At 39.2% G+C, this 20,539-nt stretch overlaps 1 protein-coding gene across 1 annotated transcript in view; it reads right to left on the minus strand.

Moving 5' to 3' along the window:
* LOC134205133 (T-cell leukemia homeobox protein 3) overlaps positions 1 to 20,539 on the minus strand; it is a 348,199-nt gene that overhangs the window by 265,165 nt on the left and 62,495 nt on the right. The window lies entirely within an intron of this gene.

A 20,539-nucleotide genomic window follows, 5' to 3' on the forward strand; every position in this document is an offset into this window, starting at 1 on the left:
CCAGCGTTTGGAGGGGAGGCGCTGTAGCCAGTGTAACGAAAGGTTTTGTTTCCCATACTAGTTTTCATACAAACTTGAACCGGCTTGTGCTCAACCAGTTTTTGTTCAATTCGATTTTTGGAGGACACTCGGAGCATGGGACGGAATCGATTGAGCGTGTTGGAGCTGGGTCGTTTTTTGAACCACCCTACTAATATTTTATGTTTTTTATAAATACGATACCAATACAGTATATGACAGTTTTTATTGTACCAATATTTTCAAAGCTTTGTTTTGGTACTTAACCCATCTTCACCTTAAGGGTAGCATTCCCAAAGAACCCATATTTTTCAAAGCTTCTAAGAGAGAAATCAATAGTGATTCAGTTTCATTCCAATTTTTTTACCACTATTCTAGTTTGAATCTTGAGCAAAATAGAACAAACTTGCTGTTTCCCCTAGTAGTGTTCCATTCATGGTACTGCAAAACCTCTTTTTGCGCCCAAAACGGGGGAGCGTAAATGGAATCAGAGCGTAAAAAGAGGGAGCGTTATTTCGAATTTAGGGCGTAAAAAGAGGGAGCGTTATTTGGAATTTTGAGCGTAAAAGGAGGGAGCGCTATTTGGAATTTGGAGCGTAAAAAAAGTTTGCAATCTTTTAGGTAAGCAAAATTTGATATTTAACTCACTTTTAGTCTTGAGATGTGTCTTTTACCAATTTTGGTATTAGGGTCGTCCAAATTGTTTCCGTTATCATGGTCGTCCAATTGTTTGAATACTGAGACCTTAAGATGTTCTTGGTACGCCAAAAAATCAACAAGTCATGAGTGGTGAAGATCCTTGATAACGCACAGTAAGAAGTTCATCATCGTTTTCACGTATTTAAAGTTTTACAAGAACCTCCTGGAGTTTGGACCTGTGTTTTGTGATACATTGGAACGCAACCATTGCATAGGTCCACGGTCGTCCAAGAAAACCCTGGAATGGGCCTTAAGATCTACACGCGTAACCAGAAATCTTTCGCCTTGTTTCAAAAGTGGTACAACCCCTTTGTGGTACATAGAATAGAATGCGTCCATTGTATAGGTTCGAGGTCATCCAAGAAAACCCTGGAATAGGCCTTAAGATCTACACGCGTAACCAGAAATATTTCGCCTTGTTTCAAAAGTGGTACAACCCCTTTGTGGTACATAGAATAGAATGCGTCCATTGCATAGGTTCTCGGTCATCCAAGAAAACCCTGGAATATGCCTTAAGATCTACACGCGTAACCAGAAATCTTTCGCCTTGTTTCAAAAGTGGTACAACCCCTTTGTGGTACATATAATAGAATGCGTCCATTGCATAGGTCCAAGGTCATCCAAGAAAACCCTGGAATAGGATTTAAGATCTACACGTGTAACCGGAAATCTTTCGCCTAGTTTCAAAAATGGTACAACCCCTTTGCGGTACATAGAATAAAAAGCGCCCATTGTATAGGTTCACGGTCATCCAAGAAAACCCTGGAATAGGCCTTAATATCTACACGCATAACCAGAAATCTTTCGCCTTGTTTCAAAAATGGTACAACCCCTTTGTGGTACATAGAATAGAATGCGTCCATTGCATAGGTTCACGGTCATCCAAGAAAACCCTAGAATAGGCCTTAAGATCTACACGCGTAACCAGAAATCTTTCACCTTGTTTCAAAAAATGGTACAAGCCCTTTGTGGTACATAGAATAGAATGCGTCCATTGCATAGGTTCACGGTCATGCAAGAAAGCCTCTGCAATAACCCTCAAGATCTACACGCGTAACCAGAAATCTTTCGCCTTGTTTCAAAAGTGGTACAACCCCTTTGTGGTACATAGAATAGAATGCGTCCATTGCATAGGTTCGAGGTCATCCAAGAAAACCCTGGAATAGGCCTTAAGGTCTACACGCGTAACCAGAAATATTTCGCCTTGTTTCAAAAGTGGTACAACTCCTTTGTGGTTCATAGAATAGAATGCGTCCATTGCATAGGTTCTCGGTCATCCAAGAAAACCCTGGAATATGCCTTAAGATCTACACGCGTAACCAGAAATCTTTCGCCTTGTTTCAAAAGTGGTACAACCCCTTTGTGGTACATAGAATAGAATGCGTCCATTGCATAGGTTCAAGGTCATCCAAGAAAACCCTGGAATAGGCCTTAAGATCTACACGCATAACCAGAAATCTTTCGCCTTGTTTCAAAAATGGTACAACCCCTTTGTGGTACATAGAATAGAATGCGTCCATTGCATAGGTCCACGGTCATCCAAGAAAACCCTGGAATAGGATTTAAGATCTACACGCGTAACCGGAAATCTTTCGCCTTGTTTCAAAAATGGTACAACCCCTTTGTGGTACATAGAATAGAATGCGCCCATTGTATAGGTTCACGGTCATCCAAGAAAACCCTGGAATAGGCCTTAATATCTACACGCATAACCAGAAATCTTTCGCCTTGTTTCAAAAATGGTACAACCCCTTTGTGGTACATAGAATAGAATGCGTCCATTGCATAGGTTCACGGTCATCCAAGAAAACCCTGGAATAGGCCTTAAGATCTACACGCGTAACCAGAAATCTTTCACCTTGTTTCAAAAAATGGTACAAGCCCTTTGTGGTACATAGAATAGAATGCGTCCATTGCATAGGTTCACGGTCATGCAAGAAAGCCCCTGCAATAAGCCTTAAGATCTACACGCGTAACCAGAAATCTTTCGCCTTGTTTCAAAAGTGGTACAACCCCTTTGTGGTACAAAGAATAGAATGCGTCCATTGCATCCAGGTCATCCAAGAAAACCCTGGAATAGGCCTTAAGATCTACACGCATAACCAGAAATCTTTCGCCTTGTTTCAAAAATGGTACAACCCCTTTGTGGTACATAGAATAGAATGCGTCCATTGCAAATATTCACGGTCAGCCAAGAAAACCCTGGAATAGGCCTACACGCATAACCAGAAATCTTTCGCCTTGTTTCAAAAATGGTACAACCCCTTTGTGGTACATAGAATAGAATGCGTCCATTGCATAGGTTCTCGGTCATCCAAGAAAACCCTGGAATAGGCCTTAAGATTTACACGCGTAACCAGAAATCTTTCTCCTTGTTGCAAAAGTGGTACAACCCCTTTGTGGTACATAGAATAGAATGCGTCCATTGTATAGGTTCACGGTCATCCAAGAAAACCCTGGAATAGGCCTTAAGATCTACACGCGTAACCAGAAATCTTTCGCCTTGTTTCAAAAGTGGTACAACCCCTTTGTGGTACATAGAATAGAATGCGTCCATTGTATAGGTTCACGGTCATCCACGAAAACCCTGGAATAGGCCTTAAGATCTACACGCGTAAACAGAAATCTTTCGCTTTGTTTATAAAGTGGTACAACCCCTTTGTGGTACATAGAATAGAATGCGTCCATTGCATAGGTTCACGGTCATCCAAAAAAATCCTGGAATAGGCCTTAATATCTACACGCGTAACCAGAAATCTTTCGCCTTGTTTCAAAAGTGGTACAACCCCTTTGTGGTACATAGAATAAAATGTGTCCATGGCATATGCTAATGGCCATCCTAGAAATTTATGGAGTAATACTTCTAGGCTTACACCAATAACTAGTTGGTCTTTAACCTGATATAAATACGGTACATGGTCTATGTTATATTAGCCCGTTTTTTTCCTTACGTTTCCGGCGTGAAGTTGCCTCGTTCCAATTTATTCACATTTTGCATTTCCAATGAATAAACAGTTACTTACGTGATATGAATGAATTTTGTATACTACCTGGACCCCATGATAACAAGAACTACTTGGAATGCAAATATTTCAAAATGAGGTTACACACCGTGTTTGTTCTTCAATAACTGCCTGAAGCTAATGACAATAATTTTAACTACTTGGGATGCACACATTTCAACAGATGGAGTTGCGTACTTGTTATTTTTTTCAATTAATGGTTCCATCATGGAGGGTAACCAGTAGACCTTGACTCTACGGAGTTCGTAGATTACTTCGAACTCATGACAATAACAAGCAGTACATGGAATGCGAAAATATAGAGTTCATTTTCATTTATTTAGTCTACATCTAAACAGATAACACTGAATCAACAATTTGACGCCACACTACACGGTTCGAGACCGCATCTCTCCATCCTCGAATACGCCCCACGCTCGCCAAGTCATTTTGCACCTGATCTGCCCATCTCGCCCGCTGCGCTCCACGCCGTCGCGTACCTGCCGGAACGAAAGCGAACACCATCTTTGCAGGGTTGCTGTTTGGCATTCGTGCAACATGTCCTGCCCATCGTACCCTTCCGGCTTTAGCTACTGGATACTGGGTTCTCCGTAGAGCTGGACTAGCTCGTAGTTTATTCTTCGCCGCCACACACCGTCTTCTTGCACACCGCCAAAGATGGTCCTAAGCACCCGTCTCTAGAATACTCCTCGAGCATTGTCCATATTTCATGTCCGTTTCGTAGACTATCTGGAGCCCACGAGAGCAACAATAACTACTTGGAATACAAATATATACCAAGAAGGGGTTACATAACTTGTTTATTCTCCAATAACTGCCTCCATTACGAAGGTTGATCCACAGACCTCGACTCTATGGAATTCGTAGAAAACCTGGAGCCCACGACAACAACAAGAAGTACTTGCTTTATAAATATGTACCAAGAAGGGGTTACACAACTTGTTTATTCTCAAATAACTGTCTTCATTACGAAGGTTGATCATTAGACCTTGACTCTATGGAGTTCGTAGACTACCTGGCATCAATAACAACATCAAGAACTACAAGGAATACAAACATATACCAAGAAGGGGTCACACAACTTGTTTATGTTCAAATAACTGCCTCCATTAAGGAGGTTGATCCACAGACCGTGACTCTATGGAGTTCGTAGACTACCTGGAGCCCACGACAACAACAAGAACTACAAGGAATACAAACATATACTGAAAAGGGTTCACACAACTTGTTTATTCTCAAATAACTGTCTTCATTACGAAGGTTGATCATTAGACCTTGACTGTATGGAGTTCGTAGACTACCTGGTATCAATGACAACATCAAGATCTACTTGAAATACAAATATATACCAAGAAGGGGTTACACAACTTGTTTATTCTCCAATAACTGTCTCCGTTACGGAGGTTGATCCACAGGCCTTGACTCTATGGAGTTCGTAGACTACCTGGCATCAATGACAACATCAAGATCTACTTGAAATACAAATATATACCTAGGAGGGGTCGCACAACTTGTTTATTCTTCAATAACTGCCTACGGAGGTTGATACACAGACCTTGACTCTGTGGAGTTCGTAGACTACCTGGATCCTACGACAACAACAAGAACTACTTGGAATACAAACATATACCAAGAAGGGGTTACACAACTTGTTTGTTCTCCAATAACTGTCTCCATTACGGAGGTTGATCCACAGACCTTGACTCTATGGAGTTTGTAAACTTCCTGGAGCCCACGACAACAACAAAAACTACAAGGAATACAAACACATACCCAGAAGGGGTCACACAACTTGTTCATTCTTCAATAACTGCCTCCATTACGGAGTTTGATCCACAGATCTTGACTCTGTGGAGTTCGTAGACTACCTGGAGCCTACGACAACAACAAAAACTACTTGGAATACAAACATATACCAAGAAGGGGTTACACAACTTGTTTGTTCTCCAATTACTGTCTCCGTTGCGGAGTTTGATCCACAGACCTTGACTCTATGGAGTTCATAGATTACCTGGCATCAATGACAACATCAAGATCTACTTGAAATACAAATATGTACCTAGAAGGGGTCGCACAACTTGTTTATTTCTCAATAACTGCCTCCATTACGGAGGTTGATCCACAGACCTTGACTCTGTGGAGTTCGTAGACTACCTGGAGCCTACGACAACAACAAGAACTACTTGGAATACAAACATATACCAAGAAGGAGTTACACAACTTGTTTATTTTCCAATAACTGTCTCCATTACGGAGGTTGATCCATAGACCTTGACTCTGTGGAGTTCGTAGACTACCTGGAGCCTACGACAACAACAAGAACTACTTGGAATACAAATATATACCAAGAAGGGGTCAACCAACTTGTTTATTCTTCAATAACTGCCTCCATTAAAGAGGTTGATCCACAGACCTTGACTCTGTGGAGTTCGTAGACTACCTGGAGCCTACGACAACAACAAGAACTACTTGGAATACAAATATATACCAAGAAGGGGTTACACCATTTGTTTATTCTCCATTAACTGTCTCTGTTACTGAGGTTGATCCACAGACCTTGACTCTATGGAGTTGGTAAACTTCCTGGAGCCCACGACAACAACAAGAACTACAAGGAATACAAACATATACCCAGAAGGGGTCACACTACTTGTTTATTCTTCAATAACTGCCTCTATTACGGAGGTTGATCCACAGACCTTGACTCTATGGAGTTCGTAGACTACCTGGCATCAATGACAACATCAAGATCTACTTGAAATACAAATATATACCTAGAAGGGGTCGCAGAACTTGTTTATTCTTCAATAACTGCCTCCATTACGGAGGTTGATCCACAGACCTTGACTCTGTGGAGTTCGTAGACTCCTTGGAGCCCACGATAACAACAAGAACTACTTGGAATACAAACATATACCAAGAAGGGGTCACACAACTTGTTTATTTTTCAATAACTGTCTCCATTACGAAGGTTGATCAACAGATCTTGACTGTGTGGAGTTCGTAGATCATGACAACAGCTAATACCACTTCGCATGCAAGCCTATATTCTGTTTCTAGAACATCCGCAGTACTTAGATCATCTAAAACCAACCTCCGAAACTAATCCAAATTTGCCTCATATAAATGCTTGAAACTTTTTTTACGCTCCTATAGGGCGTAAAAAGAGGGAGCGTTATTTCGAATTTGGAGCGTAAAAAGAGGGAGCGTTATTTGGAATTTTGAGCGTAAAAAGAGGGAGCGTAAAAGGAGGGAGCGTAAAAGGAGGGAGCGTAAAAAGAGGTTTTACAGTATTCAAATTTTCAATAAAATGAAATCGTTATGTTGCTGCCAAGAAAAGCGCCGTAATTGCAAAGTGGATTGATCCGTAGATAAAATGACGCATTCATAGACCAAAACAATTGAAAAATATTTGAATCTCGTGATTCATTCGTGGTTCAAATCTGCAGAAAATAGAACTTATATCGTTTTTAATTTCTTGACAGTTGACTGGTATAAAAAATGGGGAAATAAATGTTTCAGATTCATATTCAAACTGACAGCACCGAAAGATTTGAATCGCAGATTTGGGCGAATGTCTAGTCTAGTCTACTCTACACATACACAGCCAACTCTTGAAAGAATTCTGGAAAATGATAGAATCGACTAGTTCTATAATATTTCATGTCAATATTTATGTTTGAAGCACATTATATATTGTACTGCTCATAATAAAATCTACTCCACCACTCATTTTTGGTCGCAACGAAAAATAAGCTATCTGGTGCTAAGTATTTAGAATGTCTGGCGGCTATACACATTCTTCATCAGCAACGGTACTGATCAAGTGAGGTTGTGTAAGCATGTGTATAGCCGCCAGACATTCTAAATACTCACGCTCCTCTAATGTGGACGTGTACAATACACATGTGGAAGTATTGGCTTGAGAAATGGATTGCGAGTGATTTGACTATGCGTCCAATTTGGGAATCTCGAGCTCGTTCAGTAGCCGCTAGGTTGCGAAGGCCGACGGAGGTCCTTCGTAGCTTAGTTGGTTAAAGCACCAGTCTAGCGTACTGTAGGGTCATGGGTTCGAGTCCCATCGAAGGGAAAGTGGTTACCTCCAATACATTTTCCAAATCAATATCTTCCACATAACGTACATATTCACATATGAGTTTTCATTTAATTTGATTTTAATTCGCGAATTGGACCAAAGCCTAATACTTTTTTTGTCAAAGCAGGCGCTTAATGATATGCATAAGAAACAACCAGTATAGTTACTTAATATTAAGCCTTTCAAATTGTTCATAGGGACTAGGATTGCCAATGCGGAGTCCTTGAATTTTATTCTCGGTCCGATAAATGTGTTAAGCGAATACAGTTTTGGATTAATTTTAAGTAAGTAACTTGTAAAACTAGAAGTGAACCTCCAAAAACCACCACCGATTGATTAAAATATCGTATAATGAGAATTTTCCCTTAGAGATTTTCTGAAAAGTGTAGCACAGCAATCTAAAAATTTGTTTTATATGGCAAATGCTGGGTAAAGCGTATCATTGGTACTTCGCGTACCTGAAGGAATAAAATAGACCCCATTTTGCGGTCCTTAGCCTCTTACCCAGCAACTCCTATTCCTACCTCCTCATGGCGCTGGCCGGGATACGAGCAACCTTAGGGAAGATCGGGTAACCAACCCCGGTCGTATGGTTATGGATATGGTCGTATGCTGACAGGGAAGGGGGAATTTGCTGCTCTCTGGAGGTGCAAATCTGATCGAGCGTCTGTTTTCCATGTTAGGAGCGGCTCACAACAGTGTCTGTTCCCCATGTTAGGGCGGCTGATCATCGTCCAAGTGCCAGCGAGGGACTCTAAACTAAACTGTGCACACCAGCCCCTTCAACGCGATGTAGGTAGCGCAACTAAGGTAGCCTACCGAAGATTACACAGTTACCAAGCAAGGCAAAAGAAGAGCAAACGGATTGATTCAACGGCAACAGAACCAGCAACGAATAAAGGACAACGATTGCGAATAAGTAAAGGACAACAGACCCATAGCGAACACTTCATTCAAGTACCACATCTACTATAGCGGCGGTGACAGAGCAGAGTTGGATTCATGGTGATAGGGAAGCAGATGAAGCGTGTTATCCGGTGGAAGCCGATAAGCGACCGCATTTGCGAATGAAGGGCAAATTCTTTAATTATAGCCTATTCAGCATCTATGCCCCAACGAAAGATAAACCTGATGACGTGAAGGATGAGTTCTGTGAGAGCCTTGATAAGGCCTATGGAGAGTGCCCACGATGTAAAGATTGTCATCGGGGATGCAAATGCGCAGATCGGAAGAGAAAGTTTCTTTCGCCCTGTCATTGGTGCGGAAAGCCTTCATTCCGCTACCAACGATAATGGTCGGCGACTTGTAACCTTTGCTGCTGCTAGAGGGATGGCGATAAGCAGTACCTACTTCGCACGTAAGAATATCCGCAAACACATCTGGCAACATCCGAGTGGAGACACTTACTCACAGATAGACCACGTGCTGGTAGACGGACGACATTTCTCGGCTGTTATAGATGTAAGGTCCTTCAGAGGTCCGAACATCGACTCGGATCACTACCTTGTAGTTGCAAAAATTCGGGCGCGACTTTCCAGCGTCACGAATTCACGAAACAACAGAACGATGCGTTTCAATATCCAGCGCTTGTCAGTTGAAGGAGTTGCTGAACAGTACCACCAGAAGCTGGACGAGCGGATAGGAGATGCCACCGGATCTGGCGACGTCAACAGCTCAGAAAGTGTTATGCACTGCACAGCGACGCCAACGAAATGGCTGGTTTGATGAGGAGTGCTAGCGAGTGACGGACGAGAAAAATGTTGCTGGAGTCGAATGCTAGTATCCGTTCCAACAGAGAGCGGTACAGTGTAGCAAGGGCAGAAGAGAAACGAATCCACCGCAGAAAAAAGGCAACACGAGGAGAGTGTGATAGCTGAAGCGCAGGAGAACATGGATAGAAACGATATGTGAAGGTTTTACGCAATTGTCAATGGCGCGCGGCACTCGAAGGCGCTATTAGATCTGGCGTGCAGAGGAATGGCACTGTCATCACACGGTCGCATATACTCGGCGGCGTGAATCGGCGTGGCGATTTTTTTATTACGTTTCTCAAGAAAATTTATATTTGCATTTTTTCTGAATGCTTCCAAGATTTTTATTTTCAAGGAAAGAATCTTTTGAATTTCGCATGAAAAATTTCATAAACTTCTCTATAAAATATTATAAGTTTTTCCTAAGTCTGGATATTGTTTTCGAATTTTCAACGGGAGCAACTCTGAAGTTTCGAGAAATCTAAGAAGAAATCCAAGAGAAGCTCTTAAGAATTCCTAAATAAAATTGTTTGACATTTCAACATAAAATTCGTCGCAATTTACATCAGAAACTTCAGAATTTACACGAGAAATTGTTTTTAACTTCTACAGGAAAATCTTCGGAAATTCACGGAAAGTTCCTGTTGAGATTCTGTTGAGATTCTGTTGAGCATTCTTCGAAATTCACACAGACAATTCTTCATAATTGTAGGAGAGGCTGGTAGAATGGATGTTTTAACGTTGGCTTTCTCAGTCTAGAATAATTAAGACAACTAGTTTGACATGGCCAACGATAAAACAGTAAATTCTTAAGAGTTTTCAGATAGACTCTAAGAAGTTTTCAAGGAAAATTCGATGATAGCTGCATTGCACTGCATAATCAGGTGCACTTCTGTTGCATCTGATGTCGTCTGACAATCATTTGACGTCTAGAATGCGTCGCAGTTATCGAACGGCCTGTGCTAACTGAAACGAAAACATGTTGCAGTTATCTAACGAATTGGTAATTTGGCTTTCCGGTTAATAATGCTGAAAATGTCGTCCACGTATCTCCACCATTTCTCGGGTAGTACTCTTTGTTCCTCTAGGTTGACCTCAAGATTTGCCATGAATAATTCGCACAAAAACGGTGATAGCGGATTTCCCATAGGTGCACCCTTCGTTTGTTTGTAGAAGCTTCCACGGAATGTAAAGTAGTTCTCATTCATGCATAATCTTGCAAGCTTGAGATACATCTTTACTTTTCCTCGCCATGCTGTATCCGTCCGTTGTTCTAGTAGCCAATCCTCCAAAAGGTTCAGAGCATCCTTCACTGGAACGCTTGGGAACAATGCCGCTACGTCGAATGATACCATGATGTCCTCTTCTCCGATGTTTCCTGATTCCAATATCCTCTCGGTGAACTCCTGGGTGTTTACAACTGATCTGCTGGGGAACGGCTTCGGCATACTCTGGAACTCCTTGACTAACCACTTGGCCAAGTTTTGTGTAGGGGATCCCACTGATGAAACTATTTCTCGCATCTCTGTACCTGGCTTATGTATCTTTGGTAGTCCTTTGATCCTTGGTAACACAGGGTTCGTCATTTTAACCCGGGCTTCTCCGATGATCGTCTTGCATTTCTTTATCGTTTTATCCGTAAGTCGGATTAGTCCGGGTAGTGGGTTCACTCTCAAATGCCTGTATGGTCCTCCGTTGATTTCTGTTGTCATCTGTTCATCGTAGTCCTCTTTGTCCATTATCTTTGTCCGCCTTCATGTAGTAAACTGGTTTCTGCTTCAATTCCTTTAAAATCCTCCTCTCGTCTTTGTTCGATGTCCCATGATGTCCTACTTTGATGGCGTCTGCTACGATGTTTCTCACACTATTCTGGTCCCGTTGATCAACATTTACTTAACAGACTTAATAGGACGGTGGATAGGACGCGTCTTCGGTAACAACAGTCATCCAAACTGGTAGCTCTTCGCCAGCTCCACAATATTTTTTTTAGCGACACTCCAGCCACTTATGGACTAGCGGGTATGGACAGCCTTGATTTTTCAATGCACCATATAGCTGCGACTGCGAACATTTTAATTTTGTCCTGTTTGTCCTGTCGTCATGTTTTTGTCCTCTTCTGAGTTGAATAGAAACTGCTTCTTCAACAATGGCAGAAAAATAACGACTTGAAATTTTTTTGACATGGATTTTTTTGGAAAAGTTGACCTTAAATAAAGTAAAAAATCAAATGAGAGAATAAAAGTTTTTAACAGGAAAAATCAATTCATTTCACGCACAAGTTGCAGGTTCTTCTTCTTCTTATATGGCTCTACATTCCAACTGTAACTTGACCTGTTTTGTTCAATTCAGTATTCTTTTAGCATTTCCTCGGTTATCAATTGAAAGTTGTTCTATATCCACTATTGCATGAGTGTGTATTTTGTACAAGGGATATACTATGCCCAGGGTGTCGAGAATATTTCCCACCCAAAATCATCCAGGACCGGACCGAGAATCGAGCTCGTCATCTCTGGGTTGGCATTTTACGCCTTTGGTGGCAATACAAATTGGAGACCCTAACGTGCAGGTTAACGTGATTGAAAATAATAAGTAGGGGGAATGACGGCTTTAGCAGGTTTTGTTCTATTATTGGCAGGGGGTTTCTTATGACTGACTATGCTCAAATTTGGCCTAAGCATTCTTTGCATATCAAAGAATGTTGTGGCCAAATTTCATAAAATTTGGTCGACAAAAACCCCCCTGCCAATAATAGAACAAAACCTGCCAAAGCCGTCTTTCCCCCTATTCTAATCTATCAAATTATTAGAAGTCTACGGAAATTGTGAAGACTTTTGTTGTAGAATTAGGAATTAGTTCCTTTCTTATTTCAATAGCCTCATCGATTCCTCTATTTTGAAGACAAACTTTGTCCTAAAATAAGTGAAAGAATCGACCATGCTAATATAAATGTTTTTTTTAACGAATTTTATTTGCTAATTATCTAATACATGCATTCATCTCTTAGACTAGTTGTTCCGTGTTTTCTTAACACTATCATCCTTATTTGCTATGTCATATTTTTAGTTATTATTAATACATTTCAATTGCCTCTGGCAGTTAGAATTTTTCCTCTGGTTGAATTGAACCATGTAAGAATTACAATGTTTTCAACTTAAACTAAACTTAACCTATTTTATACTAAGGGTACAAGGAGTTAATCGTTGCAATAGAAGATTGCAACGATTTTTGTCTAAAATTGGAAATTATTTTGTTGGACATTTGTTGCAATGTCTCCATATTAGAAATTCTATGAAGTTCATTGGTACTATACCACGGAGGCAACTTCAGAATCATTTTCAAAATTTCATTTTGAATCCTCTGGAGAGCTAATATAAATGTTTGATATGGCTAGTTCAAAGGGTTCCGAATTGGTTCTTCGAACATCACTAGAACTAATGTTTTTTGTTCGACTACCTATCTATCTAAACTTATACCACAAATCGAAAGTTCTATATATTTAAAATATCTCCTGGATACGGTAACCATGCCTGCTCTGTAGGAGTACCATTTATTTGACCCTTTCGTTCCCGCGATTTTTCAATTATATTAATAGGATGGAATCATCTCTGCGAAAAATGCTTACATATAAGTTTTTTAGAAGAGCTGAATTTGGTTGAACACGAAAACAAATTATTCATTGTAAATCAATAGTTTTTTTATTGTTTTCAATAGTTTCACTAATTTACACAAAATTCATTATACAAGCAGTCTATTCAAATTATGGGATGTACTAAAACTTGCTTTTTGTCGTTGAAATAAGTTGTAAGGAAGATGGAAGGTGCAAAATTTGAAGGAGCTCTACAGCTACCATGGAGAGCAAAGGGTTAAATTATAATATTATCATTATTGAGTTATCAAAATCTTAAATCACTAATGTTTGAAGGCTTTTCAATTCGTTTTGCAGAAATACTCCTCAACCATTTCTCTGGTTTTATTTCCACTAGAATCAAATCATTAATAAATATCAATTCCATGAATCCATGAATGAGCTCCTCTGGTATGTATGCAATAGCATAATTCCATATTCAATAAGCAATAAGACAAAAGTGGCCTCTGTTACACCACACAGGCATTGTAGACATATATCTGGCCCCCAATAAAAACGACACTTTGTATTCGGGAAACGTTTTGCTGACGTAATAAAATCGGTACCTACTTGCCTCCAGTGCCGAGTGCATTGAGAGCTTTTATATTAGCTGCTTCGGTAGAATCAAGGGGCCGCCACATATCTCTTCCAATCAATGTGTGCTGTTAGAATAAAGAACAACCTGGGGAAAGAGTCGAGGTGATCATTGTGTTTGCTTGCTTTTGGCAATTTTGTGCACACATTCGCTCTCCAGTGTTCAGTATTTATGGGCGCCTGAGTGAAACATAGGCCATAAAGTTCTGATCCTGTGTTCTGCTGCACAGAGTACTTCGATAGAATTGAAGCGGCTACTTTTCTGTGAAATATTTCAAGAATGTGCGAATAGGGCAAACATTACCAATAGGGCAATCATTACGAAAGATGGATCCTTTTGCCGACTTGCCATCTTCAGATAAAGAGTTTGCTTTTAAACAACACACGACTATAAAAAACCTACCAATTAACTTACCCTACTTTTTAGCAACACAATGGGGTCGCCTTTTACGCGGATAGATTTAAACAATTTCTTGATCTTTCTCAGATTTCACTGCTTCATAAATAGCACCAGATTGATTTTTCATCATTTTTTTTATGGATTTTTTGAGGGGTGGAGTCAACTCAATGTTTCAATAATACCAAAGGCCTGAATTAAACCAAAAACAAATCGTGTAAAAAGTGACCCCAGTGTATAAATTACTATTAAATTTTGCATGCTTACATTCGGCGATATAATTTTGTGCCCAGTTCTTGACTGACTTCTTTCATTCTAGATTGACACATCATGTTCTTATAATCTGTACAGCCAACAGCGATCTACGTTTTATGAAACTTGCAACTTAATTGGTTTCTGAATATGAAATCATGCAAGGAGGATTAATGGAAGCCAACAAATGGAATTGTTCGGCAATACACTATTGCGATTCTATGTCAAACTGAGCTATATTTTCTCAAAAGGTATGTCTAGATAAAACATCATAAATCAGCACAAACTGAAAAGCAATAGTACAAGAATCAAATGAATGCAATTGGTTTCGCTTTATTATTACTCTCTGATAGTGTCTACCAACGTATCTACAAAAAGAGCATAAACTGCGGTCGAATGGCATCCCATCCGCCGCAGCGTTGGCCTCTGGAGCTAGTTTGCTTCATAAGCAGGCTTCCAAAAATCTCACGCATACACGAATGTGACCGTGAGCGATGCGACAACTCGGCTCATTTTTATTTTGTTTTGGAGAGGCGCAACAACAGAGCATACACAATTTGTCTTATCCGTATGTGCCTTGTCACATGCGCTTCGTTTTACGATGCGCCACATGGAATCAAATCTCATCGCATCTCCTGCTCACCGTGCTCTATTTTGAGATAGCTGTGAGACAAGCTCATGTGCAACAGCGCATTGAGATATCTCATGTGCTTCTCTACTTTGCTTTGTCATCTTCGTTATGAACTACTAGGATACTTCATCGATGAAGGGGAAAATGTTGGAGTAGCCACCGCAGTATCAACCATACACACACTTTGTTCCGTCGCACTTTCATTCTAGAAATTGATTCAGAAAGTCGGATTTGCATGTTGTCCTGATTTGCAAAAATGGCAATTGGTATTTTGAAGAACAATTCCACAGCACATTGTACCTACAATGATTAAATGAACTTTTATTTAGTTTTTGGCTGATTTATTTGGGGCTGGGTTGTGTACTTTGGATTTCAATGATTTGATTTCGCGCGCGTTTTGATATATATGTGACCACGTCGGATGACGGGGTTCTGCAAAACCACATATAGCGCCTTTTTGACTATATCAATTCAAGCACATATTATTGTTGGATATTTTCGAGTATGGGGTTGAAGGTTATCCGATACGATTTGTGATCATTTGGATTTGGGAGAGAAAAATGGGAAATTTAGCAGAGCCCCGGTCAGATCACATATCGCAGCCACCTTTGATATTATGCGCATGTTTTTCAAGTAGAAGCAGAAGTAGTAGAACGCTCGTGGCGCGGTAGTCATTTAAATTATTTTGCCAAATTATGCTTCAACAAACTTCAATTGGCTATAATTTATGCATCATGTTGTAGTGCATATTTGGTTTCATCACCAACATCGGTTTGACAGTTGTAGTACCGGTACTTTGGCTGCCAGGTCGAAATAACCTAGATGTTAGTCACGCGAACAGGAACGACATTAGCAATCTTATACTTTTAAATCAACTGTTTTTCATGGCAATCACTGAATTCCAAGGTTTACTACTTAACCACTAATAAATCAGCCGAAAATTTAAAAAATGGTCATTTAATAAACGTACAATGTTCTGAGGAATTGTTCTTCAACATGCAAGGTACATTTTTTGCAACTTTAGGCTCAATCAGGCTTCCCGAACTAATTTCCAAAACAAAAGAATAAAAGAGGTGTGTTTTCTTTTATATTTCGGTTAAAGTATATAAGGACGACAACTTTTTGTATCCTGGCCTGATCATGCTTGAGGATAAAATTTTGATTCCAAGCGATAACATTGGGCTTAAATTTCGAGTAGAGTCGATAACAAAACACAACAAATGTTCAAGTAGAAAACGAAATACGTATCTGTTTATACAAACAATAGTGGAGGAAAATGGAATAATTGTAAGGTCTTTATCTGCGTAACATTTTCCCTAAGACGCTCAAAAATAATGAATCATTTTAATTTCAGTTTTAAATCTTCTGAAGTAAAATACATTATGAGTATAGATTAACTTATAGTTATTTCCTCCTAAAATAAGTATGAGCAAAATATATTTTAGTTACTAGATAAAGATTGTCGCTTCGGTTCCCTTTGTTCTGCTGTCCGAAACATGTGTGGTACTAAACTGTCAAATCGTATGTATTTTTCCTTCATTGACATTTAGATCCTCTATCCTCCCCAGCAAAAGATGTTCCGGACAGCGACGACAGCGACAATCTTTATCTAGTAACTAAAATATCTTTTGTATGAGCTATCAAAATGCATACACATAATTTTCATAGAATAAATAATGAAGTCATTTTGTGTCGGGAGGCGCAGTACTTCAAACTAATAGCTAGGATTCAATATTTGTATCCTCAGATATGATTAGCAATGAAAGTCAAATCGCCAGAATTAAATATTATTGTTTGAATACGACACTGCGTTCTTATTAAACTTGACCAGTAACCCAGATTCGGAAAATTCTTGGTTACTATAATACGGACATGGATACCTTTACTTAAATCTGAGAAACCGTATAACATCTAAGCAATAAAAACAAAAATGTTTTGCTTCCGACTATTGTTTGTACACAATAACAATAATTTGAGATTTTAAATGAAACGATTTTTCTCAACGCATATCAGTCACCGGCCGCGCCAACAGTGGTCTGACAATAAATTCTATCATTCTTACTGTACAGCCTGTTCAGATTACGAGCTTTTTTACTTGATATCATATGAAATAAAAATAAAATGTGTGAAACTCAACATCAAGTTACTTTTTGCCTTTCTCGTACACTAAGTACGAGTAAAGGCTATATATTCGCTCCAAAAATAAACTCTTTATAGAAGGCCCTGAGACCCCTAGTGTTATACAATGAACTTTCCCTTACTCGTTATTGAAGGGACCATCGAGTAAGGGAGGATATCGAGTTAGGGCCAATTTCTTCACCTTCGCTTAACTCTTAAGCGATGCTTACCCATACACTTAAACCTGGTTTAAGCACTAAGCGGAGGTGAAGAAATTGGCCCTTAGAGAGGTAAATTTTTGAACTTAGTATGGAGAAACTGATCAAAGTAGTCAGAATTTACATCGAGTTAGAGAACACATCTGGTTACTGATCTATTTGTTTTTAACCGTTTGTAGACTCCATGGAGTAGCGACGGTATTTTGTGTCATATTTCAGATTGCCCTACACATCAAAAAATGTCATAAACATCTTGAAGAAAACGTATTCCTTTTGTTATATGCTACATGTTAGTAAGTGTTTGTCATTATGTCTTCAATATGATTATAATATGATCAGAGGGGCGGTGACGTTCCGAGACGTGGGTTGGATAAAACTGAATTTTCCAAAGGTCCTCTCATATTTCAAAAGATTTTTTCGGACATCCTCGGATAAGTTATAAAACTCGCTTCGCTAGATCATTTCCTAGAAGCATGTCTTCAAACATCTTTACGAATTTTCAGAAGTGGCTATGGATTTCTGTATTTAAAAAAAAAATTTAATGGTTTCCATTTGACCTTTCCCGTCAACATTTTTTATTCGCTCAATCGATTGTTTATTTTATTTAAGGTCAACTTCTCCAAAGAACCCATATTTTTTGACGCCTCTAAGTATTTTTAAAATTTAAAACAAAAAACACTTTTTCGGCTTTTGTTTTCGATTTTTGAAATTGTTAGAGGCTTAAAAAATATGGGTTCTTTGGAAAGTTGACCTTAAATAAGCCAAAGAAACGATTGAGACAATGAAACGAGATGCAACTTTTGACGGGAAAGGTCAATTATCACTAGCTTCTAGGAATTCGAACCTTTAGCAAACTCTCAGAAACATCGCTATGGTCTACCAGTAAGCTTATGATCGTCCAAGAATTTTTCAGAGTGTTCAGTACTATCTACGGGTTTTTAGAAATCTTAAAAATAATTATACTCCCAGATATATCCAGAATCTTCTTCTCTTATATATAAAAATGAAATGGTCTGTGTTCGTATCCGCATAACTCGAAAACGGCTGGATGGATTTTTTTCATTTCTTCAGCAGAAACATTCGTTATAGTTTCCGACGGGTTTATATGATATTTCCTAATGGGAAATATAAGAGTAAAGATGAATAAACCGTGAATAACTAAAATTGTGATTCCTATGCGAACTTTGCATGGGCAGTTCGGAATGCACATTCTCGCCTACTATGCAGGACAACGTCTGCCGGGTCAACTAGTAGCTGATAAATCTCAACCTTTATTCACTTGGATGGTAGCGTTCTGATTAGTCACGGAGAAAATACCATTGACAAGTATAGTCAGTCTAAGCTAAGTTATTTGGCTATATCCTCGTTTAGATATTCAACTTTTGTTTAATTCACCTGTCGGTCTGTTAACTATTGTGAAATTTCAGAAATTCTCTGACCCTCACGGAACTAGCAAAAATAATAACGTACTTCCAGAAAAAATCAAAAATTTTATGGAAGAGCAGAAACTATTAGAAACTTCAAGACTTCTTCGAAAATCTCAAAACATAATTGAAACTTTTTTGGAATGGAAAGAATTCCTCACAGACTCTGAGGTGCTTTTCGGAAAAGAGTTCTCCTTTACAATTCCCGAAACCTCCACGATTGTCAGTTTAGTCTCTGATAAACTATAAAATATCTGATTAAATTTGGTATTTTCTTATCATAGGCCATAATCATGGGCAGGACAATGCTTCGACTGTCGACTGTCTGTCATGTCGCTAAATTTCCAATACTTTTGCTGTGTATCATATCTCTTTGATGGGGAATTAAAAAAACAGTATGAATAGCAAATTTAGGAAGTATGAATAGCAAATTTAGGAAATCAGGAAGCGATTAGGTTCATTTAAACATTTCGATCATAGATGTAAATCTTTATTCCTATAACATATGGCTTTGAAAAAGTACCAAGCGTACCAAAAGTATCATTTACAGTTACATCACTCAACAGAAAACTGAAATTTTCTGCTCCAGAATTACGAGGGGAAAAGTAAGAATAAGACGAAAGATAGGAAAAATAGCATTATGTGTAGTGCCTCTGGAAGTCACCTTAAACTATATTGCTTAAATAGTAAAGTTAAGCGAATGAATCACCTACTGAATTTTACACAATTTCAAAAGGCTGGTAATGGTTGAAATCATAACACAGGAGTAAGTTCAATGTATCAGAAGAAACCCATTTTTATCTCGAATCGATTGACATCATCGTAGAATCGAAAAATAATTTATTAAAGGGTAAAATTGTAACGTTTATGCAAGGAGAAAAGTGATCTCTTACCGTGCTTTGAACTTGTTATTACAGCCAAGTCCGCATTGCAAGCGCCTGGCGGAATTAATTTGTCTACATTAAGGATATAAAAAAAATCGATAATTAGGGCGATTTTCACACGTTTCGAGTTACTAATCCAATGCAAGATGATGAACAGGCAACCAAATTTGCGTCTTTATGGATTTTTACAGTATTCCATACATTAATCATAAAAGAGTAAAAAGAAGAAAGATTATGAACTAACCTTTCATGTAAAGTAAAGTTCGCTGCAATAACATGTTTCTATGCATATTTTATAATAATTATAATCAACGACACGCCAAACGCTTTCATTTTGGTTCAAAACATGGTTGGATAGCCTACACTCATCCTATTCCACCATGATACAACGCTCGCGTTCAGCTCTCTTCCGTTTACTTCAACGCGAATTGAGTAGGTAGGAAAAGACAAAGCTGGTACAGCCGTACGGCTCAAGGCAGCACATGTGACCGCCTCATGAGCTGTGTCTCATGATATGTCGCATGTGAAACGGTAGCATGATACACACTCTTCGTAGAATGCGATGCGTAAATAATTCGCATAGCACTCAGATTATCATGTACGTGAGATGCGACGGAGAGAATTATAGAGAGACCGCAAAAGTCTCATCTCACCTACACGAACTAACTGTGATCGTGCGACAAATTTTGATGTGGCTCACGATGCGCAATGTGCGCTCTGGAAGCCTGTTCATAAGTGGTCAGTAATTCATTTGTATAGAAAAACAGAATAACGTGAAAGCATGCTAAAACAGAGGCTTATGCAGGCAT

The sequence above is a fragment of the Armigeres subalbatus genome, chromosome 1 (assembly GCF_024139115.2).
Source record: "Armigeres subalbatus isolate Guangzhou_Male chromosome 1, GZ_Asu_2, whole genome shotgun sequence".
Lineage (NCBI taxonomy): Eukaryota > Metazoa > Arthropoda > Insecta > Diptera > Culicidae > Armigeres > Armigeres subalbatus.